The sequence below is a fragment of the Canis lupus genome, chromosome 1, assembly GCF_011100685.1.
Source record: "Canis lupus familiaris isolate Mischka breed German Shepherd chromosome 1, alternate assembly UU_Cfam_GSD_1.0, whole genome shotgun sequence".
NCBI classification, from domain to species: Eukaryota; Metazoa; Chordata; class Mammalia; order Carnivora; family Canidae; genus Canis; species Canis lupus.
The window spans coordinates 118,023,739-118,037,409 of NC_049222.1; the positions used below are offsets into that span (position 1 = coordinate 118,023,739).

Below are 13,671 nucleotides of genomic sequence, written 5' to 3' on the forward strand. Positions count from 1 at the left end.
GGCGTCTCAGCTCCCAGGCTTTCCTACCTGTTTTCGCTGTGCGCTCCTCCCACTCGCCCCCCCCAGCTCTCCCGTGGCCTGGTAACACATCAACTTTGGTTCGGTGTCTGCAGAGGAAAGCATCTTCAGGCCTCGCTTGAGGGCTGGCTGCCCTCTTTTTTGCCCGCCCGTAGAGGTCCTGAAGGGTGTGTGCACACCGAGAGTTACAGAAAAGGTGGGAAAGCTGAGACACAGGTGTGTGTGTGTGTGTGTGTGTGTGTGTGTGTGTGTGTGATGGGGGACACTGGCGTTCTGTCCTAAAGTGGGAACCCGCGAGTTCCCAAAATTTGAGCAGCGCAGAGCTCCTCCAGGACCTAGAAGGTAGAGGGGAGGAATTGAAGAGTGCAAAAAGGTGTTTTCTCTCTTTTAAAGCCTGTTAAAATAAGGGAAAGGAGGAAAACAGTGGGGAAGAAATTAGGAAGACAAACCATGAGAGACTCCTAACTCTGGGAAAACAAAGGGTTGCAGAAAGGGAGGTGGGTGGGGGGATGGGGTGACTGGGTGACAGGCATTAAGGAGGGCACCTGATGAGATGAGCACTGGGTGTTATATGTTGCCAAATTGAATTGAAATAAAATTAAAAAAAGAAAAAAGAATCTGGCACTTAAAGCCTGTTACATGTTGAGATGATAATACTTTGAATATGTCAGAGGAAATATAATGTTCATTTCATCTGTTTCTTTTCTTTTTCAATGTGGCTATTAGAAACTTAAAAATAGCTGACATTATATTTTCATTGGACAGTGTGCGTTGATAGGACACATTGCAAAGCTCCTAGGCCAGTGATTGGCACATAATAAGCATCTGATAAATTCTCTAAATGCAATTTTGCAGATTGCTTCCCTGTGAAAAAGCTTTCCCGTGGTTATCGAGGATGCAGCCGTGAGTAAGACAGAACAGCTCTGTGGCACTCGTTTCTAACTGGGGAGACACTTACAATAGGTAAGTGAATACAGAAAGAGTGCACTTTCAGATCATGATAAATAAATGCTGGGAAAGCAATCAAATAAGGGCAGTGGAATAGCAGGGATCGGCAGTGTCTCTTTAAGGCATCAGGGAGGGCCTCTCTGAGCTGGTAATGTTTGAGCTGGGGCCTGAATGACTAACAGAAGGAGCTGGCTGTGGAAGGCCTGGCACTGGAGCTCCAGGCCGAGGAAACAGACTCTCCAAAAACCCTGAATCAGGAATGAGGCTTTTCTAATTGAGAAATGGAAAAGAACTCTTATTTTCAGGGAAAAAGGTAGTAGGAAATGAGGCTGCAGAGGTGGAAATGTGGTGTCCTGTAGGTCACAAGGGACTAGTAGGCTTTAGCCATTGGTATTTGAAACATGACTGGAAATCTTTGCAGCCTTCTCCACCCAGTTCTTGCAGAGACTCAAGCCCTGACACTCTGTGGCATCCATTACATGCAATGAATTAGGTCATCTATTGTGATAGAGAGAAAATGGCATTGGCTAGTATCATCCTTAGGAAAATTGAGAAAACAGTCACTCATACCATTCTCTGGAGGGCGTAATTCTTTCCCACGACCCAAGAGAGGCTGCATGAGAGGCGATTTAGCAAGAGATTTGAAAAAGACCACATCAACCACAGTATAGAGAGTACATGGGATGGAGCCAAGAGGAAAGAATGGAAGCATGGAGATCAGTGGGGAGCCTTCACAGTGGCCCAGATGAGAGTTGGCTGTGGCTTCCACTGGGCTGAAGTAGCTGGATGGTGAGAAGTGAGCATGTACTTTGGAACCTAAAACCAGCTGGTGTCAGTGGATTAGACATGGGGAGGGAAAGGAAAGAGAGCAAGGAGTCAAGGATAACTACTAAGTTTTGGGCCTGAGCAACTGGATGAATGCCAGTGTCATGTTGTGGAAGGTGAAATGACACGGGGTCACTTATGTCAAGAGGTTTCAAAATGGAGCTGAGAAGCCATTAAGGAGATGGGCCTTGTGCATTCCCACTGGTGAAATCATGAACTTTTTTTTTTCTTTTTTAAAAGATTTTATTTATTTATTTATTCATGAGAGATAGAGAGAGAGAGGCAGAGACATAGGCAGAGGGAGAAGTAGGCTCCATGCAGGGAGCCCGATGTGGGACTTGATCCCCGAACTGGGATCACACCCTGAGCCAAAGGCAGACGCTCAACCGCTGAGCCACCCAGGCATCCCAAAACCATGAACTTTTGAACTGGGCCAAACTGCAAATATTGCAAGGACTCAGCCTGAACACCTGCGATAGCAAGAGGCTTCACTTAATGATAGCCTTAGCCACCAATTATGTTCAGTTAAGGTTAGTTTTTTTTTGTCACCAACACCAGTCAAAACTCTTTGTAAGCAATATATATAAGCATTCCTTTTGTCTTTAAAAACCCTTGATTTGTGTTCCCTGGGGAAGGACACAATTTTGTTTGGTACCCAAATCCATTCTTCTTGAATTACAAATGAGTGCTTTTTTTTGTTGGTTGGTTGGTTGGTTTGACCCCACCCTACCCCTACCCCCACCCCCATTTTTTTAAATTTTTATTTATTTATGATAGTCACAGAGAGAGAGAGAGAGAGAGGCAGAGACATAGGCAGAGGGAGAAGCAGGCTCCATGCACCGGGAGCCTGATGTGGGATTCGATCTGGGGTCTCCAGGATCGCGCCCTGGGCCAAAGGCAGGCGCCAAACCACTGCGCCACCCAGGGATCCCCCCACCCCCATTTTTTTAAAGGTCTTTATTTATTTATTTGAGAATGAGAGAGAGAGATAGCAAGAGAGAGCCTGCACGAGCAGGGGCCAGGGAGAGGGAGAAGCAGGCCCCCTCACAGAGTAGGGATCCCTATGTGGGGCTTGATCCCAGGACCCCAGGATTATGACCTGAGCCAAAGGCAGATGCCCAATTGACTGAGCCACCCAGATGCCCCTGGTTTGCTTTTTTGTTTTGTTTTGTTTTGTTTTTTGTTTTTTGAGAGAGAGAGAGGGAGGGAGGGAGAGGGAGAGAGAGAATGCAAGCGTGTGTGTGTCCACAAGGAGTGGGGGGCAGAGGGCGAGGGAGAGAGTCCTAAGCAGAGTCCCGATGCAGGGCTCCATATCACAACCCTGAGATCACGATGTGAGCTGAAATCAAGAGTTGACACTTACCTAACTGAGCCACCTAGGAACCCCTAAGTGCTTTTGTTTTATTTTAGCTCCGTCTCTTTTCTTGATGGACATGTGTACAGTGATTTGGATTCCAGTCCTGTTCTGCTGGATGACCCTGGGCAAATAAGTGGCTTCCTCTCTGTTGAGCCTCAGTTTCCTCATGTATACAATTGGGATTGCCATGGAGTTTTTTTTTTTAAGGTTTATTTATTTATCTTAGAGAGAGAGCAGAGCGATAGGAGCAGAGGGAGAAGGAGAGTGAATCCTAAACAGACTCTGCACAAAGTGCATAGCCTGACTCGGGGCTTGATCTCACAACTCTGAGATCATGACCTGACCTGAAACCGAATCAGCTGCCTAACTGTGCCACTCGGGTACCCACCACTGAGATTTGATGACATCATGCATGAAGAGCATGGGTCTGGCCCATGATAAGCCCTTAAACTGTTATTATTATCATTGTGATCATTCCTGCATGACTAGCATACTTAGTAGGTAAAAGCATGGGCTCTTCAGCCCAGCCAGACCTGAGTTGAGTCCCTGCATTGATTGTTTTGTGACCTCGGTGCAGTCAATTCACCTCCCTGAGCCTCAAGTTCCTTTTCTGTAAAGGGAGTGAATGATAATACCCTCCCTCCAGACACAGTTGTGAGAATTCAGTAAAGTCTTGAGTGTGTGTCCTACTCAGTGTAGGACATAGTAATTGCTCAGTAAACAGGGCCTAAATACTAGACTAATTTGAGTTTCCTTCTCCATGTGTATTTGGGGAGCAGAATTAGTACTTAAGTCTTTGTATTTTTATCACCAAATAATACATGCCTATTGAAAAAATATAAACGGTGCAGAATTACATTAAGTAGCAGATGCAAGTTGACCTACTTCTTCCCCTAACTCTTTAAGTAACCACTGTTTACTGTTGCAGAGCCTTTCAGAATTCCACATACACACGGATGTGTGCATGCACAGTCATGTTTTGCTTGAGGAGGCAGTGTAAGATAATGGCTGAGAGTTCAGATTCCTGAGTCACCCAGGCCAGGATGCTGACCTGCCCCTGCCACTTAGTTGCTGTGAGATATTGGGCAGATTTAATGTTCAGTCTTAAGTCTCAATTTCCCTTTATGTAAGCGGAAAAATCATGGCAGTACTGGTGTTGTGCTTGGGCAAAGAGTAGCTGAATGGTGTGTGCAGAAGGATTAGCATGGTCCACATGGACGAAGGTCTCTAAACACATAGCTGCTATTACTCTATGCACGCATATACTTCATTTGTGCTTTGTTTTATTGCACCGTGAAGATAACTGCGTTTATTTTTACATGTTGAAGGTTTATGGCAACCCTATATCGAGCAAATCTGTCGGCGCTGTGTTTCCAACAACATTTGTTCACTTCGTGTCTCTGTGTCACATTTTGGTCATTCTTGCAATATTTCTAACTTTTATTATTATTATTATATTTGTTATAGTGATCCGTGATCAGTGATTATGACTCACCAGAAGCTCAGATGATAGTTAGCTTTTGTTAGCAATATAGGATTTTTAAATGAAGATATATACGTTGCTGGTTTTTTTTTTTTTTTTAGACCTAATACTATTGCACACTTAATAAGCTATAGTATTCCTTTTATATGCACTGGGAAGCCTGAAAAATCATTTGACTTCCTTTATGGAGGAGGTCCAAAACCAAGGCCAAAACATCTCTGAGGTATACCTGTGCATTTGTTTTAAGGTTATAGATAATACTGTTTTCTTTATACCCTCTGCAACTGCTCTTGTAGCTTAATAAGATGTCTTGAACCTCTTTCCACACCAAGACTTGATTTGTTACAGGCTTCCAACTCCTCAGCACTAAGTTTCTGCTTCTGAGAGATTCCTGGCTGCATTATCAACAACAGAGACCATGCCTTTTGTGGTTGCCTGGGCCTTCCAGGCTCTGGAGGCAGGTAATAACCTTATCTACCCAGGAGGTGGCAGGCAGATTCCAAGAGAGGCTAGCAGGGAAAGTGTGGGGTTCTTTGTAACCTTTTACCTCTGTGACCCTTGGGACTTAGTGTGTCTCCTGAGGTTGCATCTAATTTCCCTCAAGGGGCCCTAAACCCTGTTTTCACTTTTCCCTGGAGGTCCTCAGGCAGAGTCCAGATTCTGCAGAGTCCAAGTTCGTCCTAGATTTCAAGATCTTAATTTCATTGTTTTACAGGACCTGCTGTCTAGAGTATTTTTTAACTGGCTTTATGATTATATTATAGTTTCTTGTTACCTTTTTTAAAAGAGAGTCTTCTAGTTATGGTAGATAGTTATTTCAATCCCTTCTCTCCCCACCATATATATACTGTTCATTAATTCTGGGACTTATTCCCTCTCCTTCTAGGATCTAAGCACCCTCCCAAGTACCAACCTCTTCTCTATGCTCTACTAAAATGGAGAGTCCCACTTTTTTTTTTTTTTCCTGCTCCAGCCATGTCATAGCACTCAGATAGCCTTTTTGCCTGAAGGCCCTTGGATCATTTACCCATGTGGATACCTGTTTCCTTATTTATGAGAGAACTGATTCTAGTCCTTGAGGACCATTTCCTTGAGAGATGACAGACCTTGAAAGTTCCATTTGCAGAGGAAGTTATGGGAGGGGCCAGACAAATGGCAACAGGCTGGAGGTGAAAGATGAGGAACAAGGTTGGTGATTTCTTTGACATAGGATAGTTCTTGGCAAGGATTATAATTATATTAGAGCCAGTAATAATCCTTTTCCTATTTAGCCCTGGGCTATTGTCAGGATCAAGTGAGATAACATTCTGAAACCATTTTGTAACTTGTAAAGCACTTTGTAACCTGTTAGGTATCATTAGATAGCAAAATTACCTACATCCCACACATGCTGTGGCAGGAAAGGCACTGGATAGAAAGGCAGGAGCCATGGGTCTACTACCAACTTTTTGATAGAGAGCAGGGTTCCCTCTTTGGCAAATTGATTCATTTGTTTGTTAAACACCAACCTGTGTCAGGAATGGTTCTGGGGATGTAGAGGTGAATGAGATAGACAAGGTATCCTGAAACTTACATTCAAGAGGGAAGACAGACCACATATAATAAAGAAGAAACACTTGAGGCCAATGATGGTAGATTGATGATTTAGCTCCCTCCTGAAATCACACTACAGTGACAGTAAGGAGATATTTCAGGAATATCTCTAAAGCCACAAGGACAGGGAGAGCAATACAGGTTGCAATGACAACAAAATTTTGGAAGCTGGAAAGCAGATGAATGAGTGGTTAACTGGAATCTGACTTGGTAGGCCCATGGAAGTAGAATCCCAAGCCAATTGTGGGGAAAGCCAGGACTCAACCAAATTTCTACGCTGCAGTCCGCGTAATGCTCATGAATGAATGGCAACAGTTACCTCTGAAAACAACTAAAGGCAAACTAACATAAGGAAGATTGGTTGAAAATTTATTTTAAAAAATCCTCAGATCTCTGATACGAGCCAATGGTCCCTCACTCAGGAAAAGACCTACATCTTATTCTCTGGAAAGGATAACACAGAGGGTCTTTGAAACATGGGATACCAGACATACTTGGAAGAGGGATCAATGTGCAAAACGGAGATTAAAGGAATGCTGGATGTTGACACCCCCTAGCCCTCTTCTCCATTTGGCTCCTAACTGACTGACAGTCCAACTTTCATCTTCCAGACAGGAGATTAGAAGACTTTGTTTGTTTGTTTGTTTGTTTGCTTGTTTGTTTTTCTGGGAAGTTTGTTTGTTTGTTTTTTAATTTTTATTTATTTATGATAGTCACACACAGAGAGAGAGAGAGAGGCAGAGACACAGGCAGAGGGAGAAGCAGGCTCCATGCACCGGGAGCCCAACGTGGGATTCGATCCCGGGTCTCCAGGATCGTGCCCTGGGCCAAAGGCAGGCGCCAAACCGCTGCGCCACCCAGGGATCCCCTGTTTTTCTGGGAAGTTTGATCAGCCCAAGAAGAAAAACCCTAAGTGTTAATGTTGGAGGTTCCCCAACAAGATGTCTCAGCAAAATCACCTTGCAGTGATGCCTAATTCATGTGCTCATTAGCTTCCATTCCTTATTTAGTACCAATGCGAGGCAGCCTCCAGGATGGCCCTAGTGATCTCATCTTGTAGTATTTACAGTCTTGTGTAATTCTCTCTCCCTTTGAGAATGGGCTTGAGCAAAAATGGTGGAAGATCATGTTGATGATTAGGCTTATAAGAAGGTGGCTTTTTGTCTTGTCTTCTCTTTCTTTCTTGTTTATTTGCTATGGTGGAAGCCAGCTGCTCTGGAGAGGCCCACATGGTAAGGAACTAAGGGAAGCCTCCAGCCCACAGCCAGTGAGGAACTACTCCTAAGTTTAATAGCCTTCAAGGAACTGAATCCTGTCAACAACCACATTATTATTTATTTTCAAACATGATCAAAAGTAGGAGGAATGGTACAATAGAACCTAATTTATCCATCACTCAGATTCAGTAGTTATTGAGATTTTACCATATTCGGCTCCTTCCATTCTCTTTCTTTCTTTCTGCTTTTAAAGCAGACCATGGAAACATGTCATATTACTTTTTTAAGCTTTTTATATACCTCAAAAAAGTTAGTTCCTTTCTTTCCCTTTAAGATGAATAGATACGCAAGAATTGCCAGATATCTGACGACAACTTCTAACATAAATAGAAACCTATGCCAAAAAAGCAGCTTGGAGCAGGGAGATGAAAATTCCTCAGAAAGATCAGAGTGGATGTTACAACCATGAAACAAGATAAAGAATAAAAGAGAATGCTTGGAAATGGAAAAAGGATAGCAAAAAGGGAAAATTACATAGAGGGACTCACTGAAAGTGGAGAGATCAGAGTGCCTGAGTACTTCAGTTGGTTAAGTATCCAACTCTTGATTTCAGCTCAGGTCATGATCTCAGGGTCATGAGATCGAGTCCCATGGCAGGCTCCACACTCAGCAGGGAGTCTGCTTGCGAGAGGTGCTCTCTTCCTCTGCCCACCCACCTCACACTCTTTCTCTCTAAAAGAAGTGGCGATCTGAAAAATAGGAGAGAAGGGAAAATTAGCAGGCCAGCCTATGAGGCCCAGTAATGGGTGTTCAGAAAGAGAGAAGAGAAAGTAAAAGCGAGGAAATAATCACTAAATGTTTTAAGAGAAATTCCCCAAATGGAAAGATATTATTTTGCAAATGGAAGGAGTCCATTGAGTGTCTAGCACAGAAAGGATGAAATTTTAAAATACTTATGAGAGATAGAAGGCCCCTATAGGCTTCCAGTGATGAAAAGGCTGCAGACAAGGAATCAGAGTGTCTTGGAACTTTCCCACAGGACAAGAAGCTAGAAGGCAGTATCATGATGCCTTGAAAATGCTGAACAAGTTATTTCCGATCTAGAATTCCACAGATAGTCCTTACCGATTAAGCATGAAAGTAGAATAGTTTCTGATGTGCAATACTTTCTAAAGAAGCTGTTAGAGGGCATAAACCAAGGGAGAGCGAGAAGAGTAGAGAAGCAGAAAGCCTCTCAAGGGCATCCAGGGACTAGCTGTATACCTGGCATAAACTGCCACCAGTCCAGAGGGGAGCAGGTCAGAAAGTTCTGGAAGAGATTTCCTCAGGAAAATAAAATTCATATCTGGTTAATGCTGCTGAAGATATTGGCAAAGAGTTTGGGTAGAATTAGTGATCTGTATGTAGAAAAGTGAGCAAATGAAAAATAAGGCAATTATTAATTCTAGGGGTTGGGAAAAAGTTGTGTGGAGTAGGAGAGTAATCGTAGTGTACTATAGAGCTCCACTATTTACATAGTCACTATAATGTAAGCATTGAGTACTGTTCTGACGTGGTTATTTTGTTGTTTATTTTAAAATATTTAATAATTAATAATTAATTAGAGAGTAAAGTGAAGGAGCATGAGCTCAGGGGGAGGAGCAGAGGGAGAGGGACAAGCAGACTCCATGCTGAGCCCGGAGCTGGATACAGGGCTTGATCTCATGACTCATGACTCATGAGTTCATGACCTGAGCCCAAATCAAGAGTTGGACACTTAACGGACTGAGCCACCTAGGAGCCACCATTCTAACACAGCTATGATGTAATTGGGATGCCAAGTGGGAAGGTGTGAGTGTATTCATGTATTTAGGAGAGCTAAATCCTTATCTGCCATCAGGGGAAGTTAACAGATAAAACCTGATATGAAAAAATGAAGAAGTAGAGTAAAGTAAGCAAATTTCTTAGAGACACGAAAGATATGTAATTAGTTGAAAAGAGGTGAAAGCCATCACCTCCAGGAAGGAGTAAGAAGGGGTTAATGTCCTGGGTGGGGCATGAGGGTGCATGTGTATCTTTCATGAAAATAACAAAGAAGACAAAAAGAGATGATCTCAGGTTGTGGTAAATGCAGTAAAGTCAGTGATGTGAGCGAGTGTATCAGAGGGAGGCACTTTTGGAGTAAGTTGAGGAAGAAGTCCAGTGAGCAAATGAAATTTAAGTCACAGACAGCCTGAAAGAGAGGAACCTGTCACTGAGAACTGGGGGAAGGGGGACCCCAGGAAAAGGGAATAGTCATGCAAAGGATCTGAGGCCAGAAACATGAAGTGGGAGGGAGGGGGTATGGGAGAGGGAGAAGAGCCTGGGCAGACGGAAGAGTATGAAATCCTGCAGGGCCTTCCCGGCTGTGGGAGGGTTTGAAATTTATTCTAAGGGCCATGAGAAGCATTTGGAGGTAGAAGCTTGGCATTACCTTTTAAAAAGATTGCCTTGTATAGACGTGTGTGAACATCTATGGGGTGCCAGACACTGTTCGAAGTGTTTTCTATGTCAACATTCAACTCGTTCAGTCCTCACAGTAGTGTGATGATTTAAGTGCATTAGCCCCATTTTTTTTTCTTTTTTTTTTTTTTTTAATTTATTTATTTATGATAGTCACACACAGAGAGAGAGAGAGAGAGAGAGAGAGGCAGAGACACAGGCAGAGGGAGGAGCAGGCTCCATGCACCGGGAGCCCGATGTGGGATTCGATCCCAGGTCTCCAGGATCGCGCCCTGGGCCAAAGACAGGCGCTAAACTGCTGCGCCACCCAGGGATCCCGCCATTTTTTTTTTTCAATTAGAAAACAAACCCCCCCCCCAAAAAAAAAAAAAAGAAAACAAAACCCCAGAGAAATCGGGATACACAACGTAAGCCTGAGTTTAGACCCAGTCACCGTGCCCTGCTGCCTTCCTGGAAACCCCTCTGCCCCGTGCAGCAGAGAATCAGGACTAGATACAGTGGTTCTCAACCCTCTGGGCTTCCAAGCACTCAGGGAGCTTTAACAAAATAAAATACCTAAACGCACTGGCATTTTTAGAAGCTCCTCAGGTGGCTCCAGAGTACAGGCTGGGTTGAGAATCATTGGATTGGAGGCTTTCTACGATTCCTCAAAGTGTCATGATTCTATCCTCACGCCACCATTTCTGCTCCAGGCCAGTGGACATGGGGACAGCATGGCATGTCTTTTGATTATGTCCACCTCTTCCTCAGAGTCCAGGCTTCCCACCTCTCCTTGGCCTCGGCTCCCCCACAGAAGCTAGCTTTCCCTGCTGGTCGCTGCTCTCACGCTCAGGCATCTGTCCACCTCTGGTTCCTTTCTTTCCTTAGAACCTCATCAGTCATTCTCTCCCTCCCTCTCCAACTTGCTATACCCCCCAAATTGCCCATGGCACAAATCCTGTTTTCTGCCCACCTTCCTCTTCTGCAGTGAAGTAATGGATTGAGACAGTGAAAGGGAGTATGTGTATCTCATTTTGAGATGGAATCAGGGGTCCCAGAGCTGGGGTCAGGAAGCCATCTTGATGAGAGTTGGCACATGACGCTTTACATCTCCGGGCCTCAGCTTTTCTTGTTGTTACGTAGGGAGAAGACATCTATTGTGCTTATTATCATAAGCCTTCGAGAACCCCTGTGATCTGACCCTGGCTCGCTCTTCCAGCCATCATCACTAAGCCCCAGTCACCTTGGCTTTTCTGTTCTTTATGAAGGTTCGGCTTATTCAATCCTTGCACTGCCTTGAACTCTTTGCTTAGAGCATTCCCTGTCCCCACCCCCCCTCTCCTGCCAATTCTTGGCATGCATGATTCCTTCTTGACATTCTGGTTGCAACTCTAATGTCATTTTCCAGAGGCCTTTCCAAGCTACTCATTCAAAAGTAGCCACCTATTTCCCTTTTCAAGGTCATTATCTACCCCTGGCTCTGTCTTAGTGTCTTCACTGCTCTCAGCACTGCCTCAAAGTGTCCGCGTATTGGTCTTCCTATCCACATCCCCACTGGAATGTGAGCTGCACGAGAGCAAGGATCTGGTCCTTGTCCACTGCTGTGTTTTTAGCACCCGGAGCTGGGCCCAACACATAGTAGACTACAGCACACGTGTATTGACTTTTTATTTAAAACATCTAGATTTGAGAGCAGTGTATTTACTTTCCTAACACTGTCTCCTTGAGGCTGATCATAGTTCGGGATCTGGGGAGAGGGAGCCTGAGATTTTACTGGAGCTGTGGACAGCCCCTCCTTGGGTAAGCTGCTGGTGGACAGCCAGCCATGCTCACCCCTCTCCCCCCGCACTGGACCTTCCCAGACACTGAAAACTTTGCCAAGTGGGTTACTGGACTACCACTATTGAGGACTTAGAGATCTTTAGCCCAATTTCCTGGGTGGATGTGCAATTTGTAGATGAGAGATGTCTTCATTTCCTGTGACTAGAGAAAAAAAAAATGAAAAGAAAAAAAAATGGGGCCAAAGTATTTAACCACAGAAGGTAGAGAAAGCTGAAAAAAAAAAAAAAAAAAAGAGAACTGACAGAAACCTGGAGCTAAGGGACAGAGAAGTCCAATGGAGTGTTTGGAATCTGGGCTGCGTGTTCTCCTTTGGGCTCTCTCCCTAGGCCACCCACCCCTGCCTTCTTGGACCACAGTGACCACCACACAAGAGGACAGCTCTGTCTGTGTGATCAGATGAGGATTTCTGAGGAAGGGGGCACAAACAGCATCTTTTCCAGAAAGAGGAAGTGAAATAGTCAATGCAGGTTCCCCTTTCCTGTTGGTCAGGCCCCCAAGTCAGGTCAAGTTGGCTCCCTCCACTCCTGTTTCCTGGTATGGCTCTAGGCTGCTGTCTGTGTTATTCATTAACCACGTACTAATATTTCTGTTTACCCATCTGTCATTCTACAGGGGATTCAGAGAAGTCTCACAATCTAACCAGCTACCCGGATCCTCTTGGATCAGGCCCAGCGAGCCACCTTTAGCCAGTGTTTATTATGTCAAAAGCCCTGTGCCAGAGCCTTGTACTATATGTAGCCAGGGAGAGATAAAGTTTTCTCAAATAGGATGCGACCTGTCTGCCAGTTGAGCAAATGTGCTGGGAGGTGCATCCAGTGATGTGCTTGAGCTGGCTTGCAAGAACTGATCATTAACATCTCTTGCCAGGCCCACGTTCAGTGTCTTCATATTGGTAGAAGTTGGCCTGGGGGGCGGGGGGGAGGCGGGGGGGTGTATACTGCAGAAATTGGCAAGTTCTACAAATCAGGGCTTCATTACCCCCTACCCTGCTGTTACTCACTCCACCCCCCAACCAATCCCAAAAACTAGTTGTTAGACACTTTCTACCACATTATAGGGTCATCTGTTTATCAAGTGGACGCATGATGACTTACAAGGGCCTCCTCCTGGGTAGTTGGCCCTAGGATAGCCAATTCTAATGAGAAAAGAAACAGCCGTCACATTCAGGGAGCTACCAGTCTGGTGAAAACCCTGCATGCTTGCAGTGGTATGTTATGGCTCTTAGCTCTTGTCATGCACATTATCTCCTTGATCCTAACAACCATCTCCCTTTGGCGGTGGGGACAGATACTGGAGTGATTGACTTAAAATGGAAATCAGACCATTCCGCTCTCTTACTTAAAACCCTTGAATGGGGGATCCCTGGGTGGCGCAGCGGTTTAGCGCCTGCCTTTGGCCCAGGGCGCGATCCTGGAGACACAGGATCGAATCCCACGTCGGGCTCCCGGTGCATGGAGCCTGCTTCTCCCTCTGCCTATGTCTCTGCCTCTCTCTCTCTCTCACTGTGTGCTTATCATAAATAAATAAAAATTAAAAAAAAAAAACCTTGAATGGCTTACAAAGCTCTTAGAATAAATTCAGACTTCTAGTTATGGCCTAAAGGTTTGCATGGTCTAGTTCCTCCTGACCTCTTTGACCTCACCTTCTCTGGCTCTCCCTCAGGTCACTGTATCCTAGCCCAGTGGTTCTTAAAGTGTAGTCATGACTACCAGCATCAGTATCACTTAGGATTGTTGGGACTGCAGACTCTTGGGCCCCATCCCAGACCTACTCATTCTGAAACTGTGGGGAGGGAAGATAGTAATCTGTGCTTCAGCAAACTCTCCACATGATTCCAGTACATGCCCACATTTGCAGACCACTGCTCTAGCTCCACACTGGCCTTATCTCAGCCTTTGGGAAACTAAAGTTTTCTCCCTCCTCCCTGT

At 44.8% G+C, this 13,671-nt stretch overlaps 1 long non-coding RNA gene across 2 annotated transcripts in view; it reads left to right on the forward strand.

Annotated features, from left to right (window-relative positions):
* Positions 1-22: 22 nt before the first annotated feature.
* Positions 23-13,671, forward strand: part of LOC111090545 — a 47,514-nt gene continuing 33,865 nt past the window's right edge. Inside the window, exons 1-3 of one of the 2 annotated variants that reach the window (XR_005354760.1) lie at positions 23-214; positions 874-981; positions 4,980-5,094. This is a non-coding gene — a long non-coding RNA (uncharacterized LOC111090545). Of the gene's footprint in view, positions 215-873; positions 982-4,979; positions 5,095-13,671 lie in introns of those variants that run through there. The other variant, XR_005354759.1, reaches the window with a different exon arrangement.